This window comes from Pristiophorus japonicus, chromosome 1, assembly GCF_044704955.1.
Source record: "Pristiophorus japonicus isolate sPriJap1 chromosome 1, sPriJap1.hap1, whole genome shotgun sequence".
NCBI lineage: Eukaryota > Metazoa > Chordata > Chondrichthyes > Pristiophoridae > Pristiophorus > Pristiophorus japonicus.
In genome coordinates, this window is record NC_091977.1 from 84856918 (window position 1) to 84882315 (window position 25398).

A 25398-nucleotide genomic window follows, 5' to 3' on the forward strand; every position below is an offset into this window, starting at 1 on the left:
AGTCACAGTTATTTCCCTGACAGCTGGCTAGTGGTGGTGATCTGGGAGTCTGCCCGCTTGGCTACAGATGTGGGTGCCCTACAAAGCATGAGGGATTACATACTCGAATACAAGAAAGATTTAAAACAGAATTCTAACTACAAAAACTAGTTGATATATTATTGGCATCTCTCAGATAATGTGCTTCAGATATACATTTGAAATAATTAAAAAAAAGATCACTTGACTGGTAATGTCTAGTTCCACCTATATATAAACTGTCTAAATTTGCATATAGTCTTCCACCTCATCAGACCTTGTTTGACTGCTTTTAACTTGCTTCCAATCCTTCCTAGTAGTTTAACTCTTAAACACCTTTTATTCGCCTCTCAACTGACAAAAGCCCTATTTATGAGATGTTGGAGTGAAATTGGTCATGGGTGGTAGCGCAAAATGGGCAATAGAAAATTGGCGGCCCATCTTACACCTTGCTCAACTTCAATGAAAAAGAAAATCAGTTGGGTGTAAATGGGCTGCCAATTCGCTATTGCTGGTGACACACGTACACAGTGTCAATCTTTTCATTGGTACTTTACAAAATGGCGTATCCAACCTCGGTTAACAAGTGTGGAGCATTATTCATCCATGTGTTAACTGAACTAGTTCTTGGAAACAGCTTCAAAGGAATGGCTAGCATATAGGAATTAAAGAGGGACAATAGTAGATTGGCTCTGGAATACACAACAGTTGGAGAAATTCCAGGGCAATTGAAATACCAATATAAAATGGGAATAAGAAATTTGCAAAACAAACTAGAGATGGGATCACAGCAAGAGGGAAAACCAAGGAAGGAGTGAAAATATTCTAGTTAGATCAAAGACAAGCATAGGCAGGTTGGTGAATGGCAATATCAAAATAGAGAGTGTTCTTTTGCCTTTGCTACTCTTTAGGCACAAGTAGTAAGGAAAGGAAAATAATTCTCATCAATATAAAACTGAATGAATAAGGCATTTAACTTAATATGTTCTTTAAATTTCTTATTCATGGAAAATAGGATGCTGGGAAATGCAAGAACTTTTCATCAATATCACTCATAGATCAGTCATAGGAAACAAAAGGGCTAAACTAGGTTCAGTTTTTGTCAAATCATTTAGTTCTATTGATGAAAATCTCATGTCTAGTTAGGAACTGCCCCAAAAAAACATCACTCGTCTGAGATTGAGTTCAATGGTCAAACAGCCCCAAGCCTCAGATTTGTATGGAAATCAAACATTTATCACTGAGACCTGAACTAGTTAAAAAAGAAACATTTGCAAAAGATACATGGAGGTAGAGAAAGGGAAAGAGAAAACAAACGCAGTCAGGTTGCCCACTTCTGATTGATTAGCCACTGTTCCTGCTGGGAAACCGTTTTAATGGACAGGATTGGGTTTGCTTTTGAAAAATGTGTCCTCGGGATGTGAGCAACACTGGCAAGGCTGCATGTATTGCCCATCCCGAATGGCCTCGAAATCAAACTAGTGCATTCCTTATGGTGAAGGTACTTCCATGATAGTGTTATGTATGGAATATTGAGCAACAGACTTGGAAATATAGTGGAGAGTGACAGACATGCTGGTGAAATGGGCAGGTGAAATTTAATGTAGAAAAGTGTGAAGATACATTTTGGAAGAAAGAATGAAGAGAAGAAATATAAACCAAACGGTACAATCTTAGCGGGGGTGCACGAACAGAGAGACCTGGGGGTATATGTGCACAAATTGCTGAAGGCAGCAGGGTAGGTTGAGAAAGCAGTTAAAAAATCCTCACGAGATCCTGGGCTTCATAAATAAATGTAGAGTGTACAAATGTGTGGTTCGGCCCCAACTGGAGTATTGTGTCCAATTCTGGGCACCACACTTTAGGAAGGATGTGAAGGCCTTGGGGAAGGTGCAGAAAAGATTTACAAGAATGATTCCAGGAATGAGGGACTTCAGTTACGTTGATAGACTGGAGAAACTGGTGTTATTCTCCTTGGAGCAGAGGAAGATTGAGAGGAGATTTGATGGAGGTGTTCAAAATCATGAGTGGTCTGGACAGAGTAAAGAGAGAGAAACTGTTCCATTGGCAGAAGGGTCGAGAACCAGAGGACACAGATTGGCAAAAGAACCAAAGGCGATGCAAGAAAAAACTTTTCTTACACAGCGAATGATTGGGATCTGGTATGCACTGCCTGAAAGGGTGGTGGAGGCAGACTCAATTTTACCTTTCAAAATGGAGGTGGATAAGTATCTGAAGGAAAAGATTTGCAGGGCTGCGGAGAAGAGGCAGGAAGTGCGACTAGCTGAGAGTCAGCACGGACTCAACGGGCCAAATGGCCGCCTTCTGTGCTGTAACCATTTTATGATTCTAATGAAGGAACAGTAATATCCAATCAGGATGGTACAAGATTTGGAGGTGATATTTTTTCCCATGGCATTACGGCTCTTTCACGGGGTGGGGGAAAAAAAGTGTTATTGGGGAGCACAGTTTGCTATATTGGATATCGAGTCCAATGACCTAGGATCCAATTAAACAAACTGCTCATTCCTTGATAGCTTTGAGCTTTTTGAGTGTTGTTGCAGCTGCATTTCTCCAGGCGAGTGGAGAATATTCCATCACACACCTGACTTAAACATTGGATAGTGGAAAGGCTTTGAGGTGTTAAGACGGTGAGCCACTCATCAGAGAATACCTGTGCTCTGCTCTTGTAGCCACAGTGGGGAAATGGCTGGTCCAGTTAAGCTCCTGGTCCAATGGTGATCCCCAGGAATGTTGATGGTGGCAGGTGTGGTTAAGATAGTGCTACTAAAGGTCAGGGAGTTTGCCGGACTCTATTGAAATAAGACTTTACCTGGCATGAAGGTTAATGTCATTTGTCAACCCAAACCTGGATGTTATCCAAGACCTGCCAAAGGCTGGCATGGTCTACTTCATTATCTGAATAGAGTTAAACACTGAAATCATCAGCGAACAGCCCCATTCTCAACCTTACTGCCTCTGAACTACGAACCATCGTTCTTTGTGGCAGGTACGCCTGCAGCTATTGGCAGGCCTTCTTTCCCCTCGATCCCTACTGACCAGTTTTGCTCGGGTTCATTGGTGCCACACTCGCTTAATGTCAAGGTCAACTCCTCACACCTCTCTCCTGGCAGTCAGCTCATGTCTGTGCCTGAATTGAGGCTGTAGTGAGGTCTGGAACCAAGTTGTTCTTGTGGTATCCCAACGGATCGTCAGTGGGAAAATTATTGGTGAATAGGTGTCAATTGGAAGGAAGCAGATTGAGCATTAATTGGCCAGGTTAGATATATCTTGTTTTTTGTAGATACAATATACCTGTGCAATCTGTCACAATGTCAGGTATATGCCAGTGTTAAAGCTGTGCTGAAGCAACTGACTAGAGGAGAAACTGGCTCTAGTGGACAGGTCTTGAGCACTGCAGCCTGGATATTGTCCGGGCTTGTAGGCGTCATTGTGTTCAGTATACTCAGCTCCTTTTTAATATCATGTGGAATAAACGGAATTGGCTGGCCACTGGCATCTATAATGGTGGGAATCTCAGGAGGCCGCCAAATGGGATTATCCAGTCAGCATTTTTGATTAAAAACACTTGCAAATACTTTAATACGATTTCCTACACATACTGGGCTCCAGCGCAATTCAGAATAAGGATGTCCATGGAGCTTCCTCCTCCCATTAACGTCCATTACCATTCTCAACTGGATGTGGCAGGTCTATTCTTCACTGAGCTTTACTCAGATCCGCTGGTTGGGAAGTTGTAAAAGTGGAGCCTACAGGTCTAATTCCATGCTTCAGTATGGATTTGTTGGGGATGATTGACACAAAAAGAGACGACCCCTTCTGACACATAGGTCACTTAGAAGCAGAGGTTTTTTTTGCCTTTGGCAGAAGTAGTAGTCTTTCTTGGTTTGTGTGTTAATCAGAGGATGACTACCAGTATAAGGTACCTTTAAAGAACAGAGTGTCAGGTTAGAAACTAAATTGTGGCTAAAGTAGCCCATTAAAGGCAGAGCTGAGTGTGTCACCTAATTGAGAGTAGTCTGGACGTCGAGACATCACTTGTGTAATGGGGTTAAGTCAGACTGAAAATCCCAGAGACAGATAATCCTCAACTCAAAACTCCAGACCGACATCCCAGGTGGAGGAGGTGAACCCAACCATGCCACTAGTGAGGATGAGGTTGTGTAAATTCTGAACAGTGCTAATCACACACAGACTTGAGCTATTCAATAGACTGGCTGTTCAAAATGGTTAACTTGTCTGCTATCTAAGGAATTACTCAAAGTATTCCCACTAAAAATTATAACCTCAGACTCTGGTCACTGCTATAGTTAAAGTCAGCATCCATTGGAGTCGATTTGCAGTAATACACTGAATTGTCAGTTTTCTAAGTAATGCGTTAATGATTTGCTACTCAAAGATAGATAACTGACTACAATTATGCATCTCTATTAAGCGTTAAAACTTTTACGTTGTGATTTATGAGCAATAGATTGCATGACTTGGAGTCGGACTTCTTCCTTACTGATTTGGAAAGCTCAGCAGCTGGAGGGTAACCTAATCAAGGATTAGTAAGTTTACTTCATTTCGATCTGAACTGGTTAGTGCAAGACGGTTTGATGAGCAGAGTCATGCATCACTCATCCCTAGACCTACGCTGGAGGTGTAAAACCCCAGACTATTCCTCAGTAAAAAGTTTAAAGAGGGAATTAAGGATTTGCCTGGTTTCTCTGCAAATATTTGTCAGGATACATATACCATTGAACCAGGGTTTGTCTCTTCAACTTGATGGTGATTAAAGAATGAGAGATGATCCAGCCTGTGAGGTTACAGATAGTGGTGGTATACAATTCTTATGCTGCTGATGGTCAACAGTACCTATGGATGCCCAATTTTGGTTACTAGATCTGCTGTTCACTTGTCCCACTTAGCACAATGATGGTGCTATTACATTACACAATGGAGAGTGTCTTCACGGTGAAGACAAAAGTTTATTTTCATAGGACTGTGCAGAAGTCATTCCCATTAATGCCATCATGGACAAATGTATCTAAGACAGATAGGTTAACGAGGAAAAGTTCAAGGAGGTTGATGAAGTCATGGTGGTTACTTTCTCACCATGGTTCTCTCATCAACTGATGCAGACCCAGTCTGGCAGCTATGTCCTTCAGAACTTGGCTAACTTGGTCAATGGCGGTACGAACAAGCCAGTGTGTGTGGTGGGCCTTTAAGTCCGGACCCGGAATATTACGTGCCCATGCTTTCCTCCTCCTTCCCATCCTATTAAATCCTTGGCAAGGTGTCAACATCTTTAGGAGATGGGGGCATGGGGAGAAAATTGGTGGAAAAAAGGAGTAAAATACCATGCTAGGTTACTTTTATAAAGGAATTACAAAATTACACTTGCAACAAAATAAAGCACACCCGAGAATGTTTTGTTGTGGCACCTGAATTCTAAAATACATCAAAACCACAATCAAGTCCTTAATCCTCTTTCTCTCTCACTACATGTCCTTCATTTATGACACTTTTTTTCCCCAGAAGTTTATCTTTCTGTGCAGAGTTGACAGCACAGAAATATGATCCACATGAAAACACAACACAGTGCTTCAAAACCCCTTCAAAAGGAGACTGGTACCAAAATTAAAATAAAACCACAAAGCAATTCTGAACTGTTTATGACTAAAGTAGCAGTGTAGTTTAGTCTACATAATTACTGTTAACAAGCTTCAAAGTGTTAACCAGATTGACATCACGAAATTAAATATTTCACTCAGTATTAGTATCTGCACATGCTGCCTTAAAGGAAACGTCAGCTAATTTGATCTGTATCCAATACTTGCTTAAGCTTTTCTCAACAAATTGAGTTCTACACTACACAAATGGTTCAGGTCTATAATCAAGCATCATTTTCAGCTTCATAGGGGAATTCTAAAAATCCTCAGTAGTACAGCTTAAGATGTTGGGTTTGGCTCAAAGGTTTAACTCAAACCACTGTTCTGCTTCTTTTCAAGTTTTTGCCTTTCCATATAATTTAATTTTTTTTTTTAAAAACCCAATGTTGCTATATTAAACATCCTCTTAAGCGAGTGCAAAAGTTAGTCAGGTATTCAGATGTGGTTGTGATGCCCCCTGAAGGTTAGCTCATGCAGCCTCCGTAGCTAAGAGGAGCTTCCACTAATCTCTGCAAATATGGGGGTGCAGGTGCTGGTGGGTACGAATGCCTGACCGGTCTGGCATCCCTCCGCAGTATTTACTCTTTCGACAAAGAGGATCAGATCAGCCATGATCTTATTGAATGGCGGAGCAGGCTCGAGGGAACAAATGGCCTACTCCTGCTCCTATTTCTTATGTTCTTATGTCACTGTATTGGATCTCCAGTGGTATACCCTCCGATGCCAATACAGGAAATTTGGGGCAAAAACCCCCCAACTGGAACAGATTCCTGAAAACCTAAGTGCCATCTAGAAAAAAAGACGCAATAAATTACAAGATAGAGTGGCGCCTAAAATCAGTGGGAATCCGACAGAACTGAATACTACCAAATTTTCCAACTTCTATCGCTCTGAGTGTGCTCCAAATTGCGGTGCAAGGATGAGTATCACTCCTGGTAAATCTAACACATGACTGCATCATACCCCAGTGCATCAGGGAGGCCAGTAGAGACAGTCCTTATCTTGACCTGGTATTTCTAAATAACTCAGACGGAAAATGGAACTAGTTAGTAGCACCCATGGCTGACAACGATCTCAGAATGATAAAGATCAACATGATCTGTCATTCGGAAAGACTAAACACCAGGAACCAGGTATATAACTTTAAATAACCTTGAATCAGTAGCTCAGACTAAACAAGCATGACCCTAAATCAAGCAGCAAACAAATCAAAAGAACAATCAAGAGAAAAAACCTAAACACATCTTGCGAGAAAGGGAAAAGAGCTCACTGGGATGAATGCAAGAACATGCAGAAACAGTGTGATCAGAAGGGCTGAGAGATATGCAAAAAAGGATAGCTATAGAAGGCAAAACCCAAGTAATTTGTCCAGTATTTCAAGAATAAGAGCAGGGAAAGAACCATAAAAGATGCAAATAGGCTTGAAACAGAGGATGAGCACAACATAATAAATGTTCTGAATGATAACTTGCTCCACGATTTCACAAAAGACATGAGCATTAGGTTCTTCCCAAAGAGTGATAACCTACACAATGTATTTGCTGTAGCTCCACCATCAGAGGAACATAGTGATATTTTGATTCTTCATACGCCTTCATTTATGCCTGTCCACTTTTGCCAAAATTGGTCACCAACAATGGAGAGATGTCCCAAAACTAATTTAAGGAAGTACCCATATTCTTAACTGATAAGGGAATAAGGGGTTATGGGGAGCGGGCAGGGAAGTGGATCTGAGTCCATGATTGGATCAGCCATGATTGCAGTAAATGGCGGAGCAGGCTCGAGGGGACATATGGCCTACCCCTGCTCCTATTTCGTTATGTTAATAGAAAGAAAAGACTTGCGGGTTCATTCCATGATGGAGACCTTCGCACTGGGAGTCAGGAAGATGGGCACTGAACTCCCACTTCCATGGGGGAAAATCTTTTAGTATGCTGGTCTCATGGGACATCAAAATTTACATTAATTTACAAAATTATGTAAATTAATGCAAATTCATCCCACTCAGAGCCAGCGTCCTTTGACAGTGTTGTTCTGAATTTGCTAGCATCTATATGAAACAAACAATGTAAAGCCTGCAAGTTGTTTATGTATTCCACCACTAAGCGAGGTAGCCATATTAGTACATTCTGACTGTGGCGTTTAAAATTTTGTACATTAGAGCCTTTGTTTTTCTTCTAACTTGCTGCCACTGTTTCCACCACAACAGCATTCCTGCTGCCACCAGTTAGTCCCTGCAGTTGCAAGCAGTGCTGACTGACCATGGCATTGCAGTGGCATCCACCCCAGGGTTGCCAAAAAGTATGTTATATGGCCACGCACAGCTACCTGGAAATGTTGGAAGAGATCTGCCTTTATGCTTTGGGAGGGAGGGAGTCACTAAGCTGTGCAGTGTGCTGGAGCCAGAGTTGAAGACATCCAGCAGCATGGCAGCCCTGCCTGGTGCAAAGTCACAGTTGCATTGAACGTCAATGCTGCCACCTTATTTCAAGACACTAGATTAATTAGCATCAAGTGACCATCCTGTTTTGCCAGGGGAAATATGGTGATCCATTTACTAATAAACTATGTGAGAGGGTGCATCACTTCTACCAGGTGGCTAGATTCCCAAGAGTGCAGATCCTCACTGATAAACGCACTGATGACAAATGGGTGGTAAATCACTACCCCGTGGCAGATTATAATTATTTCATTCAAACATCCAAGTGGTCTCAGATCACCAAAGCCAACAATGCAGGTGACAACAGCTAGGATGCTTTCTACTCCAAAAAGCTGATGGTGCCACAACTCTGCAGAAAGAAGAAAATCATGGCTTCTAAGTGACTAGGGATAAACCCTTGCTGAATTGGCTCTCGACTGCAAACTGTAATCCTCACAATGATGCAGAAAGAAAATACAAAAAGTGCCATGCCTCCACCTGAATTCAAGTAGAATATATCATCGGGAAAGGTGCGTAAACACAAACTCTTCTGTACTCCACTCGCCCCTTTTCAGACATGGTGGGCAAAAGCTTCCAAACACATTTTCCCACCACCACCCTGGCGAAAAAAAACTTAAATATTCCAAGGAGGGTGCAATCAGTTTATTTATCTACTACATGTGAGCCTTGCACCAAAGGTTACTTTGCCAGAGCTTCCTTGGCGAAAGTATAGTGTGTGTGTTGTCTATTTCCTAATCCCATGCTTCTTGTAAGTGCCACTTCAATGGGAGGATGGAGTATTGTGGCATTCTGTCGCTTCTCAATGGGAATGCTGGCTTAGAGGTAGCAAATGCCCAGTTTCTGCTGGATCATCAGGGTCCTCTGCTAATACTGCCAGGACCTCGTTGTCTGCACTACTGCCATCTCTCACCTGAGGGGAACAACTGGTAAGGATGGATGGATCCTCACCCAGAGAGGTGAAGTCCTCGTCCATCTCTCTTCCTGCCACACCACAGTTGCTGACTACCCCTTATCAATCATCAAGGGACAGACTGTTGGCCGGTAGTGAAGTGCATGAATTGTGTCATTGAGATGGTCTTAAGCCAACGCCTTAGCCTCTGTACAACAGAAGTATGCACCTTCTTTAAATTAGATCCCAAGATCTGAAAGCAGTCGGCACAGAAGTGTTGAGCAAAACCACAACAGCATTTGGGCCTCCCTCTGTCCTTGACAGCTCCTTGCAAGATGCCTGACAGTTGCCACTAATTCCATCATGCTCTGCAGGCTCCCAAAACAGATAAACCTACAAATATTGGACCAGGACCTCTTAGCATTCTTAAAAGAACTGAATGAGTGCAGCTCAGTATGCACCTCCTGTAATGTGTGAATCCACAGATCCAGCAGCAGCTGCCGATATGACGGTGACTCTCCCTTCCACCTATTGCAGTTTGTTTGCTGCCCTCCACTTGCTCTTCGTCACCAGTGCTCAGTGCTTCACTCGGTGACTTCTCCTGACTCCCTATCTAATTCTCTTGGGTTGGTGCTTGTGGGGTCTGAAGTGCGTGGCAGGTACTGATGTGAAGCTGCTGCCTCAACCTCCTTTCTGGTGCCACCTTCCTCTTCTTGGGAGACCCCTAGTCAGAGAAATGGAAGATGTAGCCAATGGCATGCATTAGTAAAGCCACAAGTGTTTTGCAGCAGAGGCTGAGGTGACTGCCTATTAGTCCCCCATTGAATAGTAGGCGGTAGTAAGATGAGGAAGTTGAAGTGAGCCCTTACCTCGTCATGCTGGCATAAAGCTACTGAGCTATCACTGCCAACCCCCCTCTATGGCCTCCACGTGTAATGGCTGAGGCACTGCAATCTAGTTGGCCTGTCATCAGTGTGGGTTCGCTGCTGAAGGTTATGTACTGCCTTCTGTGAAGAGAGTGTAAAGGGACCCTTTGAGCATTGGGAGGCAACAGGAGGAGTATAAGCAGACTACACTGTACCTGGTGTGGAAGAACAAAGAGCATGCAAGTAGATTTACCAGCCAGTTAGTTGGTGAGAAAACTTGCCTGAGTAAAAAGAACCCTAACCCCTTTTGTAGCCACAAAGTTGGAGGATTTGGCAACAGTTCTTTTCAGGATGGAATAGATCAGACAAACAAGTTGCGTCTATATTTGAGTGCAACAGGAATGTTTCTAGTACTAAGTCAGGAGCAGTGGTAAAAATAGCAGCAATAGGAATTTGCTTAAATCAGATTTGCATGTGGATATGATTAGTTGCCCCATTCATCCAAAGCAGAATGCAATGTGCACAAGTCTTTTTTTAGCCAATATTTTCAAGTGGTCTGCAGATATTTGAACTAATCATCTGCATTTACATAGGGATGTACTGGTACAGATTTACTGACTTCAAACTTTATATATAGACAGTGAAGTCATAATCTGATAAAACAAATTTTCAAGGCTTTGAACCTCCTGCAATAACAAGCAAGATACAGAAGAATGACTTCTCGTTAAACCAAAATTAACTGTTCCTAATCCAGAAACAGTACTGCCTGCTCTGTACAGAATTTGGCATCGGTTATACACTGTAGTGCCATTTCCCCTTTGCTGTAAAAAAAAGACTTGCATTTATATAGGATCACCACACATTACCTGATTCACAATGTTTTGAGCAGGTCTCCAAATGCAGCTACTCATCATCACCATCATTAGATGATGAAGCAGCATGGGTGATCCTCCCAGATAAATCAAGATATCATGCCTGGTAAAACAACCCACTGCGTCACACACAACTGATTTAGCTCCGATTAAAATTTCAACCTGAAATGAACTATATTTAAAACTCATCAGGCTACACACTATAATGATTTCACACACATTCACAAGATCCTGTGATCAATGTTTATGGGGCCGAAATTGCGCCCCCCCCCCCCCCGACAAAGTCGGCGCACCTACCGTTTTGGAAGATTTTTCTCCACCCTAATCCATGAAACGGAGGAGAGAGAGAAATTGAGGACTTTTTAAAAATTTCATCTCTGGGCGGCGTTTGGGTCAGCTGCGGGCCGGAAATGCATGTGGAGCGGGTCGGATGCTGGTATTCGTCATCAGCATGTCGCTGATGATGTCAACGCGACGTAGACATGCAGTGTCTCGCTGAAGCAACGCAACGTCCCTCCCCTTCAGTTAAAGGGGCAGGCCGCTACGAGTTCTGAATCAACTTCAGTGGCGCCCACTCGGCCATCAGGGAGAGTTTCAGCTGGGCCAGCAGCCCTGTACCCAAGAGGGGATGCCGGGCTGCCTGTTGGCGACCCGGCTGAACCTGTGGCCACCATTGTCAGTACGACATCGTAGTCGGCCGACAATTAAAATAAAATGGCGGCTGGGGCAGTGCGTCCGCATCTTTAAGAGCGGGAAGCTTCCACTGGATGGGCAGTGTGCCCATTCTTAAAGGAGAGGGCGCACTGCCCAGCAGCGGAAGCTTTCCGCAGGGGAAAGCAATCAGTAGCACCAACCGGCGGCCGATCTGCTCCCGAGGGGCAATGTCCCCCGTGGGGCGGAATGGGGGTTGCTGCTAGTTGGAAGGGGGTCGGCACGTGCCCAACGGGGCATCAACATAGGCGGCGCGAAAACCAGTTTCCGCCGCTCCCGGCCTGGGGGCAATTTAGGAAGCGTCGGCCCATCCGCCTGCCCCTGGTCGGTGAGGCCTTTCTTCACCATTATTACCTTAGAGATGGTAATGCACCTTAAGGAGGAGGGCAATTTCGGCCCCTATATGTCTTTCCTGAAAGATAGGCAAATTCATAAATGAGCAAGTTTATAAACACTTTCTGCACATCTACTTACAGTTGAGCTTAAATGCAGTGCATTTCTGTTACCCAAATTATAACAAGTTAAATATCAAGAAATCAAGCAAGTCAAGTGAGACCGTTATTGGCAAGTGGGAGAACCAGAAGTACAATCCTGTTCTTGTGATTACCTAGACAGTCTGTGGTATCAAAAAATCTCCAATGCTTCTTAAGCTTCTGACACTGTTTATATCTACAAAATGTTCCAACCATTAAGAAATGGGATCAGTAAATGGCAATGGAGGAACATACAGATGTACAGCAATGCATACTGGAATAGGAAACGTGCACGTGTACATATGCTGCAGTGCCATCAAGTTACAAAGATTTGAGTGGAATTGTTGATTGACGGCTCACTTAATTTACAATGTGACATTGCACGCAACAAAACTAATCAAATACTAAATACATTTCAAGTGTGCTTGACACATCACTGATGTAATTCTTTGCACAATTTTGGGTCTTGAAAAAGGTAGATACATTAAAGTGAGTTCAAAAAAGAAGAATCTTTTGGGACTTGTATGAAAATCGACTACACTTATTTTAATTGGAGAAAGGGTTGAAGTGGAGCATGATCCCAGTCTTTAAAATGCCGAGATATGTGCTGGGGAAGTCCCAGCAGATTGGAAAACTGCAAATGTAACACCCCTTTTTATAAAGGGAGGCAGACAAAAAGCAGGAAACTATAGACCAGTTAGCCTAACATCTGTGGTTGGGAAAATGTTGGAGGCCATTAATAAAGAAGCAGTAGCAGGACATTTGGATAAGCAAAATTTGGTCAGGCAGAGTCAGCATGGATTTATGAAAGGAAGTCATGTTTGACAAATTGGCTGGAATTCTTTGAGGATGTAACAAACAGGGTGGATGAAGGGGAACCAGTGGATGTGATGTATTTGGATTTCCAGAAGGCATTTGACAAGGTGCCACATAAAAGGTTACTGCACAAGATAAAAGTTCACAGGGTTGGGGGTAATATATTAGCATGGATAGAGGATTGGCTAACTAACAGTCGGGATAAATGGTTCATTCTCTGGTTGCCAACTAGTAACTAGTAGGGTACTGCAGGGATCAGTGCTGGGACCCCAACTATTTACAATCTATATTAACGACTTGGAAGAAGGGACTGAGTGTAATGTAGCCAAGTTTGCTGACGATACAAAGATGGGAGGAAAAGCAATGTGTGAGGAGGACACAAAAAATCTGCATGAGGACATAGGCCAGCTAAGTGAGTGGGCAAAAATTTGGCAGATGGGAGTATAATGTTGGAAAGTGTGAGGTCATGTAGTTTGACAGAAAAAAAAAATCAAAGAGCAAGTTATTATTTAAATGGAGAAAGATTGCAAAGTGCCACAGTGCAGTGGGACCTGGGGGTACTTGTGCATGAAACACAAAAAGATAGCATGCAGGTACAGCAAGTAATCTGGAAGGCCAAGGATATCTTGGCCTTTATTGCAAAGGGGATGGAGTATAAAAGCAGGAAAGTATTGCTACAGTTATACAAGGTATTGGTGAGGCTACACCTGGTATACTGTGTGCAGTTTTGGTTTCCATATTTATGAAAGGATATACTTGCTTTGGAGGCAGTTCAGAGAAGATTCACTAGGTTGATTCCGGGGATGAGGGGGTTGACTTATGAGGATAAGTTGAGTAGTTTGGGTCTATACTCATTGGAGTTCAGAAGAATGAGAGGTGATCTCATTGAAATGTATAAGATTATGAGGGGGGCTTGACAAGGTGGATGCAGAGAGGATGTTTCCACAGATGGGGGTGACTAGAACTAGAGGGCATGATCTTATAATAAGCAGCCGCCCATTTAAAACAGAAATGAGGAGGAATTTCTTCTGAGGGTTGTAAATCTGTGGAATTTGCTGCCTCGGAGAGCTGTGGAAGCTGGGACATTGAATAAATTTGACAGAAAGAGACAGTTTATTGAGCGATAAGGGGATAAGAGGTTATGGGGAGAGGACAGGGAAGTGGAGCTGAGCCCATGATCAGATCAGCCATGATCTTATTGAATGGCGAAGCAGGCTCGAGGGGCCACATGGCATACTCCTGTTCCTATTTCTTATGATCTTATGTAATGAAGATGTAAATATAAATAAACGATTTGATTTGAACTGAGTGCAGAAGCAGAGGAAACACTAGTTTATATTCACTTATTTTTAATTAAAATGAACAATTCTGAAATGGAAATTGCTGTTTGTTCTTCTAGAGACTACGGCCGCAATTTCACCCACCAAGGCGGGCTCAGTGCAGCCGAGGTAGGTGGCGGGCTGCAACCCCACTACTGGTTCTATGCGGCTTCACCCACGACTTTCCCCTGGTGGGACTTGTTGTGCCCGCCCTGCGACCAATTAAAAAGGAAGCTGGTCTGATGATATAATTTGATGACGCGTCAGCCAGTTTCCTTAAAGGGACCATGGCCATAATGATTTTGACAGTTGTGCAGTCAGTATTCTGCAGCACTGAGGTGCTGCAAACACCGACAAGCACTGCACAAAGGTGCATGACTCCCTCCGTATGCTAATGGAGGGAGTCACAGCACGCAGGGAGGTTCGCTTCCCTTCCAATGGGCGGAAGAGACCTTACCAGGGCACCAACACAGCCTAGTTGCACATTGCACAAGAGGGCACAAGCAGAGATGTTGTTGGGAGGACCTGACTGCAGTGGCACAAACCTTTCAATGATCTCAGCAGATCAGGAAATGTTACTGCAAAGCCACACTCAACCTCATCCTGTTGTGCCACTCATCACATCCCCATCACTCTAGCTTCCCTACCCAACCCCTGCTCATCCTTACTCACACCACCTTATCTTGCACCTCCACTCATCTCTCTCGCTAAATCATCACATCCCCATCTCACCAGCCACCCCTCACACTCGCCCTCATCGTTGTCCAATCATACCACCTAACAAACACGCATGGGTAGGGACTTGGGTCTTTTAGCCTATGTTCATGTAGAGTTTCTGCTAATGTGTTGTCAAACATTGAAATCTTTATTTTGAACACTTTGCCGCCTTGGACAGATGTGTGTGCACCTTTTGAAGTGGCTGAGTGAGTTGTGGTGAATGGTGAGACATAAGAGTTCACCCTGCAATGGTGGTGTGTGAAAGGAACCTTATGATACTATGATCACTGTTCCCTAAACAAATTTTCTGAAGTGCCCTGGTTGTCTAATTAACTCAGACCTCCTGGCGTCAGTGCTCTCACGAGTCACTGCTGGCTACCATTCTCGTGTTGGTGCCTATCGCAAACCACTTTACAGCAATGAAAAAGGAGTAGTGTAACAGCAGCCGACAATTATAACCTGTTCATAAATTCTAATAGGCGGGTGCAGCATATCCCATAAATATCCACCAGAGAAGGGCAACATGAACAGGACACCACAGCAAATGTCAAGCTATTCCCAGATCAAAAAAATTGCAAAAGTATATGAAAACATGTATATTGTGACAGACAATGTGAACCATATACAGTTTCTGGGCCCGAGACTTTTTCTCACTTATCAGCAAGTAAATCAAGGCGCTACATAAATCCAAGTCTTTCTTTTATAATCTGAAAATCAACCACTCGTCATTCTTCCACTGTCGAAACTCAAATAAAAGGGAGAAATTCCTCAGGAGGTCCATGCCACAAAACTGGATTCTCTTCCCCGACCCCTACCCACTTACACTTTATTTTGTTCTTTTTCCCAGGAAGGATAAGACATCCTCTTGTTCAAAGTTTCTTGGATTGCCCATGAACCTTAACAGCAGTATTAATGTGTGTTAGAATACACAAGACTGTTTTACCCCAACACCATAATTCCACCAAAATCAAATGCCCCCTATGTATTTCCTCCTCAAATTATGAGGTATCACACAATCCATCTTTAATAATTTCTTTCTTCAACACGGCATGAACTGCAGGTCGAAAAGTTTTGCATGCCACCAAATCTGGTCCTCTTTTTTGCCAATTCAAAAATAAACCATCTGATGGGCTGTTACTCTATCTTAGTTATTTGTAACATGTATTCAGCTGCAGGATGCAGTGTCACAAATACTGGTAGCAAGAAACACTTCAATAAACCAAGTACACAGAACGGTTAAATCCATACTCTGCTCCTTCAGTCTTTTGAAGTTATTTGTAATCTCATTTGATGGATAGTGGACATCAGTAGATCAGCAAATTATTTTTTTCTACAAGTAATCGACAAATGTACTGTCAAACCAAAGGAGCAAGTTTAAATCTAGCATTTTGGAAAACATTCTGTTCTTTACCTCATTAAAATCCCACAAGGTTTGCAAAATTAGCCGCACTGTTCTGAACCCAAGGGAAAAGCAGTAAACACTAAGTAGCTCATTCCCTTTCCCAATTTTCCCTTTCACTGATTCTCAGGAATGTTAACGTTCTAAAAAAAACATGCAGAACATTACTCGGCTCACAGTAAGCTGTACCTATTTTTGAATTTTCATTTAGTATAATGGATGTACAGTATTGTTGATGCAAAGTACATGTAAATATCCCACTGGTCCCCAAACTACCCTTTAAACAAGCATAATCCTGCATAACTGAGAAAGCATTTATTCACTATTATAACTGGAGGAGCCACTTTTAAAAGCTGATAATAGTTGACGTTTACAACATGAAATTCCTGAATTAAAACAATTGCACAGAGAACCTGAACTAAAAGCACCATCAAAAATATACTTACATTTTACTTGCAGTACTCGATAAGAACTTCATTTTCTGTACTTTCATTTACAGAATTTAAATTTCTTTTGATTCTAGATTGAAGAACAGTTACCTTTCATGTACCTCCCATCTGGTTTAATGAAAGCAATGTCAGCACTTGAAAGGAAGTCACTATGACAACAGGTAACTGATCCAGTTACAATTATACTGCAGTTTAAAATTGTATTCTTTTGCAAGCAATAGCAATGATCACAAGTACGGCAAATTACCTGCATACCAAAAGTGCAAGTCCTTGAAATTTCTTTTTTTTAAAAAAACACCTTTCTCTGAGCTGCTTTGCTCAGTCTACAACAGGTACAACAACAAAGCAGCAGGTAACCAAAGTACTGGCGCAAAAAGAAACCAATTTGCATGCTTGACTTCCTTCCAACAGCTATCAAGAAAGTCACGGGAAAACACATGGTCAAGAACTCACATGAGACAGCAAGGTTGCACTGTTAAGCTGCAACATACTGATGGCTCAAGTCAAAACAAACACTAACGTCACTTTACACTCTATGGTTAGATTTACGGCATATACTCAACTCATACAAGGCAGAAATGTAGTGTCGAAATAATGGGCTCAATTTTTCCTGAGCCCGTTTTCTAGCGAACTTACCAGAGTTGCGCCACTTCATTACGGTAGGAGATGCTCCAGAAAAAAAAATCTTCCTTTTTTGCCACTGTTTGGTCTCTTCTCTGCAGCCGTGCAGTGTGGCCAGTCGCCTCGGGGGGGGGGGGGGGGGGGGTGGAGCCTGCGTTCTGCACTGGAAAATGTGCCGGGACGTCTGCGCATGCACGGGGGAGAAAAGTGATGGCCGCGCAAGTGCAGCAGCGCTCCGAGTTGGCAATCGGCCATTTGTAATGTCCATGATTCTGAGGCCCTATCTGATTACGAATATCCAAGTTCCGGGGCTTGAATGTGAAGCAGTCAGCCTGATACTGGTTGTGTCCTTCGCTGCAGATATGAGGAGCCCTCGCATGAAATGCAGGCTTAAGGGCTGGTTCCACGTTACCTTTGAACTTTGCAGTGCGATAAGCTAGGACGGTCATACTGACCAGGGTTGCACTGAACAAACCTCAGCCATACACCAGAGTCTTATCCAGCCTGTCTCTGAGCTGAGGGCAGCCTCTCGGTGCTGTCACGACACTGCTGCAGACATGCAAGCAAACCTGACTTCAAAAGCAACTAACAGTATTTTATTCTGAAGATTCTTAATCGGAGTTTAAGGATATGGCCGCGCTGCATCGAAGAATGACGATTCTGATCTTCTGGAGATCCAAATTGGTGCTGTTGCTTTTAATTGTGATCAGTCTGGTGCTGCATGTCCTGATAGCTCTGCTGTCTATACTGGAGCTGTGTGCAGAGGGCCAGTTCGCTCCCTCCCGCCCCGAGCCCAGGCCAAGTGGCCTCCCGCTGCATTCTCCCGCCCCCAGCCCAGGCAGAGTGCCCTCCCGCACCGGCTCGTTGCCTTCCTGGATAGAGTGCAGAAAGGTGAATTGGAGTTTGATGTAGGTAGGACTTCAATTTTTTGTGTTATAGATTGCAGTAATGATTATTTTAATTGTGCGAAGGAAGGATGGCTTTGCAAGTCTGTTTCCTGTGAGAAGTGGTGTTTCTATTGAATGGATTTTATTTTTCACTGTCTCATTAGTAGTTTTTGTTTGCAAATGCACTCTGCATTGATTTATTTAACATTGCTAATGCTCGGTTGGTTCAGGTCCTCTCCGCTGCCTGCCCCTATCCCAGGCCGAATGGTCTCCGGTGTACTTACCTGCACCGATTTCTTTAACTTTCCACAAGGGTTTTCTCAAGTGGCCACATACGCTGGCCGAAGTAGAAATGGAGTAACTATTAGCTGGTCAAAGTTGCTGAAATGGCCAGAACTGGCGTAGGTGGCTGGTAATGCCCCCTTTGAGAAAAAAAACCTGACCTAAAAAAACGTCACTAAGTGAGTTACGCTGGTGCAAATTGATTGGGGAAACTGGGGATTTTTAAGTTAGGCCAGAAAAAGCACCCTACTCAAAAAAAAAAATGAAGCAAATACTGGGAAAAATTGAGCTCAATAGTTCTACTAATTTGTTATGGAATTGGACAAGAGGCATGTTGCTGCAGTAGCTGCCTTTGGTTTTTGACGTGCTCGTCTATAAAGCATGGAAAAATAGAGGGACAATTTTTCCATTTAAACAGTACAACAGCAACAACATGCTGATTTGGACAAGCGCAACCCCCCCTCCCCCGATTAGCACAAACAAGAAAAAAAACAGCGATTGTGGCATGGAGCATTGGATGGTCTCATTGTTTTCTGGAGGCAACATTCTTCATTAATTGCATATCAAAGAGCAATTGGCCAATAACAGATCGGTGGTTTTTAAATTTGAAACATACTTGAAAAATCACCATGAGTGGGGGGGGGGGGGGTGTGACAGGAAGAGGGAGTGAAATTTAAATGCATTAATATGCAGCAGATCATCATGCGTTTCCTCCTGAGCCGCTTTTAACATACATCAGCACCATCGCATTTATATTACATATTACATACGCGCTCGCCTCGGAGTTAGAAGGTTGTGGGTTCAAGTCCGATTGCAAAAACTAAAAAGAAATTAATTCCTGCAATCAGAAGTGCAAGGCACCCATTTCTTATGTTATGTCAGTAATCAGGTAGTGACGACCAAATGTGCTTCCTGTCCAGGGGCCCGGAAAAATATAGCAATTCATGATTTCTTTCCAAATCTCATGATTTTAAAAAATCTGTCTCATGATTTATGAGACGGTGTGGTTGGCATTACTGCTTCACCCAACGTGTATCCCACTCCCTCGAGAAGCTAGTAACCAAAAAAGAATTATGTAGCCATTAACAATTAAGTTTAACCTGGTTCAGTCTGCTGTATTGAGGACCCAAGGACCCAACACTGCGCCGTTCAAAGCACAATGCAGTCCACAGCTTTGAATATCTGCAGCAAATGCTCCTCACCATTACATCCTCCACCATGTTAGAAAGATTCACCCATGGAACATCAGTATCATGGTGGTCTTTTTATTTTGATGGCGTATGTGGGCTTCGCTGGGAAGGCTGGCATTTATGGCCTATCCAGTTGCCCCGAGGTGGTGATGGTGGGCCACCTTCTTGAAATGCTGCAGGTGGTTTTGATGCAAATGAATGGCTTTCTAAGCCACTTTAGAGGGCAGTTAAGAAACCGTGTTGGTGTGGGACCAGAGTCACACATAGACTGTAAAGACAGCAGGGTTACCTTCTCCAAAAGGGTTAGATTTTTACGACGATCCAACAGCTTCATGGTCACTTTTACGGATACTGTAGAAAAACATTCAAAATTCTCAAACTGCCACGGTGAATTCATGTTCTCTGGATTATTAGTCTAGGCTTCTGAATTACTAATCCAGTAACACAACAACTACATTACCATAGCTGTATGACCTTTCAATTTAGGCAATGTATTACACATCCTGAGCAACTTTAAGATTGTTCATCTATTTTTGGTTGGGTGACGACATTTTTTTTAAATACCTCCTTTGTTGATGTATCTCACCATTGATCATCTTGCTATCTGAGAATAAAAACAGACGCGGCGAGCTTGAATCTGTTGATATGCCACTTGGTTGTCTCAAGTTATCAAATTACTTGTCTCTAATCTCAAAAGGACTGGCTCCTGATCCAATCTGGATAACATTCACTGGTGATAAAGATGACGGTGAAGGTTGTAACCAGGCACTATCTTTGACATTTCATTAGGGTAAAGGGTGAGCGGATTTTAAGCCAATCCAAGAGTGTTTGAGATCACGGTGCTAAAAGTTTCAATTGGTGTGGTTATAACAACCTTTCCAGTAAGGATTGCAAATGTGGCCATGGCCACAGCCACCAGGTAACTCCAGCATCTGGAAGATGGGTCTGATGAGTGTTTTGAGCTTTGAAAGATGGTTATTAGTTTCTGGGTAACCACTCAACATTCATCTGGGTGAGGCACCTACCAGTTAATAGGCTGAAAGCCCATTATTGGGGTAATGAAGCAGTGAATTGGGATTAATTGTTCGGTCCCTCCCAAATGTCCTGAATTCATGCAATTATCCTCATTTCATTTGATCCAACATCCACTTGCATGGCATTGTTGCAACATGAAAAATTTCCAGCAATTTTTCAGGGAAGATGGGAAGAGGGAGTACTGCAAAGATAAAAGTTAAAAATGTTTAAGGAAACAAATCCATCACCTCAACCAGGATTGATGGGTTTGCTTCCTTTTTTTTTAAAAAAAAGGACTAGATTCAACTTCACAGTACTTCCAGACAAACCATTCCCTTTAAGATAGCTTCCAAGTCTCAATGTTTTCCATTAATCAGATTGGAACTCCAACCACAAAAGGCTAGTTTCTTACAATCTTGCAATACATGCCCAGAAAAGACAAAGGGCAATAATAAATCAACTCAAATATTGTAAAACAACCAGTCCACACACTGAAGACAGGGAAGGGGAAAAATGGAAGTGCTCCAGTACTCCTCTTTTCCCCACACTCTTCTAATACAGTGCTTCTAAAGCTTGGAACAAAATTAAGTTTGACTATAAACACATTGGCCCTGAACTTGCGGTTGCTATGATGGCATACTGTCAGAGTACGCCATAATAGCGCCTTTGAAACTGACCGCAAGTTGAGGATTTCTGCACGCACATGCGCTAAATCCTGAACTTGCGATCTGTCAAGTTCCGATTAAACAGATCACGTGCTGCAATGAATTGCTGGTGCAGAGTTAGACGAATTGCCCACCAACTGTGCATCAATTACGCTGGATAATTTTACGGCTGGTATAAACAGGTACAGGAGCCCGTTTGCACAGTATTAAGGTTGGGGGGGGGGGGGGGGTGGGGGCCGTGGTGAAAGGAGCACCACCCACATGATCCAATGGTGCACCCCTGGGATCCGTGGGCCACTACGCTATGCACAACTCTGCAGCATTTTAGTGCAACTTTTCGTTTGGGGCTTCACACCAGCCAAGTGTGGATTAAGTGCGTACTCTTTAGCTACACTGCTGGCCACAAATTCAGGCCCATTCAATTTGTTTCTGGAAGAACCATTTTTTGGTTAATATAATTAGTTTAAGTTCATTAAGGCACCATCTTCTGGACAGACATGCAACTGCATCACCCCGTCAACCAGTAGAATGAGACCCGCAAACCCGCACACAAAATAAAAAATGCAGATCAGCAGCTCGATTACCACCTTGTGCAAACACCTCTTTCATCTCAACTCTAAAGATTTTACAGCAGATTTTAAACTATAGTGCAGCCATTTTGAGGGCCAGACCACATTGACAGACATGGCGGGACAGGAATTCCAATGCTGCTCACCAGCACGAGGCTGCCACAATATTGGAGGCCAACCCGGCCCAGGAAAAGTTTGTTCTGGGAAGGGCCTGATCACAGGGAGGAGGGGGTAGTCTGGTGTGACAGTAGCCAATTATTTTTGTAGAACCCAGCAGATTCAGTCCTGCTCCTCCTGGCCCCACAAAAGAAATATTAAAACTTTTCCTTTCAAGCCTCTTCTGCTGTACCGTGAGATTTCACTGAGAAGAACATCCACAGTGCTGTTATGCAAAGTATACTATTAAGATGACATCGAGATCCTCTGCAAGCCATAGGACCCCGTGTTGCATAGATTAATGAGGCTTCCACCTGATGCGGGTGGGCACCTTTGATGCCCAGCGGAACATCCAAAGAACTAAGCCAGCCAAGCAGGAATGGGGCGCTATGTCTACCACCGTCTTTTAAAACTCTGCTACTGTATCATTTCTGCCAGTTGGCTAAAATCTAACCCCAAGTTAGTCCAAGACTTGAAAACTGTTCTTGCTTCTGGGAGGCTAAGTACATGCATCAGTCTTTACGGTGGAGGACACTAACAATATTCCCACAGTGTATAGTCAAAGGGCTATAGGGGGGGGGGGGGAGGAACTGAACACAATCACAATGGAGGTGGTACTCAGTAAGATAATGGGACTAAAGGCAGATAAATCTGCTGGACCTGATGGCTTGCATCCTAGGGTCTTAGCAGCAGGGATTATGGATGCATTGGTTGTAATTTACCAAAATTCCTTGGATTCTGGGGAAGTTCCAGCAGATTGGAAAACTGCAAATGTAACGCCCCTATTTAAAAAAGGAGGCAGATAAAAAGCAGGAAACTATAGACCAGTTAGCCCAACATCTATGGTTGGGAAAATTTGGGAGATCATTATTGAAGAAGCAGTGGCAGGGCATTTGAAAAAGCAAAATTCAGTCAGGCAGAGTCAGCATGGATTTATGAAGGGGAAGTCATGGTTGACAAATTTGCTGGAATTCTTTGAGGATGTAACATACAGGGAACCAGTGGATGTGGTGTATTTGGACTTCCAGAAGGCATTTGACAAGGTGCCACATAACAGGTTACTGCACAAGATAAAAGTTCACAGGGTTGGGGGTAATATCGTAGCATGGATAGAGGATTGGCTAACTAACAGAGAACAGAGAGTTGGGATAAATGGTTCTTGTTCTGGTTGGCAACCAGTAACCAGTGGGCTGCCGCAGGGATCAGTGCTGGGACCCCAACTATTTACGATTTATATTAACGACTTGGAAGATGGGACGGAGTGTAATGTAGCCAAGTTTGCTGACGATACAAAGATGGGAGGAAAAGTAATGTGTGAGGAGGACACAAAGATCTGCAAAAGAACAGACAGGCTAAGTGAGTGGGCAAAAATTTGGCAGATGGAGTATAATGGAGTAAGATGGAAAGTGAGAGGTCATGCACTTATGAAAAAAAAATCAGAGCAAGTTATTATTTAAATGGCGAAAGATTGCAAAGTGCCGCAGTGCAGCGGGACCTGGGGGTACTTGTGCATGAACACAAAAGGATAGTACGCAGTTACAGCAAGCGATCAGGAAGGCCAATGGTATCTTGGCCTTAATTGCAAAGGGGATGGAGTATAAAAGCAGGGAAGTCTTGCTACAGCTATACAGGGTATTGGTGAGACCACACCTAGAATACTGCGTGCAGTTTTGGTTTCCATATTTACAAAAGGATATACTTGCTTTGGAGGCAGTTCAGAGAAGGTTCACTATGTTGATTCCGGGGATGAGGGGGTTGACTTATGAGGAAAGTTGGAATAGGTTGGGCCTCTACTCTTTGGAATTCAGAAGAATGAGAGGTGATCTTATCGAAACGTATAAGATTGAGGGGGCTTGACAGGGTGGATGCAGAGAGGATGTTTCCACTGATGGGGGAAGACTAGAACTAGAGGGCATGATTTTAGAATAAGGGGCCTCCCATTTAAACAGATGAGGAGAAATTTCTTCAGAGGATTGTTAATCTGTGGAATTCGCTGCCTCAGAGAGCTGTGGAAGCTGGGACATTGAATAAATTTAAGACAGAAATAGAGTTTCTTAAACGATAAAGGGATAAGGGGTGAGGGGAACCCACGGGGAAGTGGAACTGAGTCCATGGTCAGATCAGCCATGATCTGAATAAATGGCGGAGCAGGCTCGAGAGGCCGTATGGCCTACTCCTGCTCCTATTTCTTATGTTAGGTTGTACTCCTGAATGGAAAAAAAGAAAAGGCTTATTGTGCATAAGTCAAGCCGCCTTTTCACTTCGAGCCTCCAGCCACATATGCTTTCCATCACAACCTGGCGCATCTTTCCTTATGTTAACTATGGCTAGTGCTCCCTTGAAATTTCTGCTCATCTTCATTCTGTAGCCCAAATATGCTTTTCCATCTTCCTATACGGTTGAAATCAAGACACATCACAGTCTCCTGTTAATTCTTTCCCAGGACCTCAAAACTGTGAATGTCCTAACTTTCCTCAATCTTACATCTATATCTGCAGGCTTTGATAGGTCATCGACCTGAAACGCTAACTTTTTCTCTCTCCCTCTCCTCACAGATGCTGCCTGATCTGCTGTGTTTTTTCGAATATTTGCTTTTATTATTTCCGGTTTCCAGCATCATCAGTACTTTTGGTTTAAAATACAACATGGCACCACCTAATTACTACTTCCTGATGCACCTCACCATTTCATTTACTCATTTCAACCTTGGTGGTAACCGACACTACACGGCCTCAACTTTCACTGTTATTTTTCAATTCTAAATATAGAAAAGGGAAGGGCAAAATCAGTAACAGTCTTACAAAAAGTAGAGAAAATTGTATAAATCATTGTGCAAATTAACATTTGAAAACTTCTGAATTCCAATTTGAGCCAGGCCAACATCAACCCTTGGTTTCAGACTCAACTAACTTGAGGATTTAGAGCAGAAAACACTCAAAATAGCCCCTCACTTGAGAAATTAATTTGCAGATTATTGACCATGACACACTTAATATAAAAATTAAAATTAAAATTTATATAGCGCCTTTCACGACCCCAGGATGTCCCAAAGTGCTTTACAGCCAATAGAGTACATTTAAACTTTTGTTCAATTAATGGTGCATATGTTATAAACTTATTGCCATCCTTGCATGTATTTCAAAGTGCCTCAGCCTTTTGTGTTCATATTCTTTATACTATGCTCACAAAATGGATGTACTGCCTACCATTATAACAAAGTTATTTTTGCACTAAAAGCAAATTACAGAAATTTGAATCAAACTCATTTAGGAATTGTGTTAATTAATTTGAATGATCAATTAATTTGAATTAAATGACCTTGAATTAAAACTAGACTGTGGTCCGAAAAGAAAGTTTCTTGAATATTGAA

The 25398-nt window shown here is 42.9% G+C and overlaps 1 protein-coding gene across 2 annotated transcripts in view; it reads right to left on the reverse strand.

Moving 5' to 3' along the window:
• kank1a (KN motif and ankyrin repeat domains 1a) overlaps positions 1-25398 on the reverse strand; it is a 373392-nt gene that overhangs the window by 147990 nt on the left and 200004 nt on the right. The gene's annotated exons all lie outside the window — the stretch shown is intronic.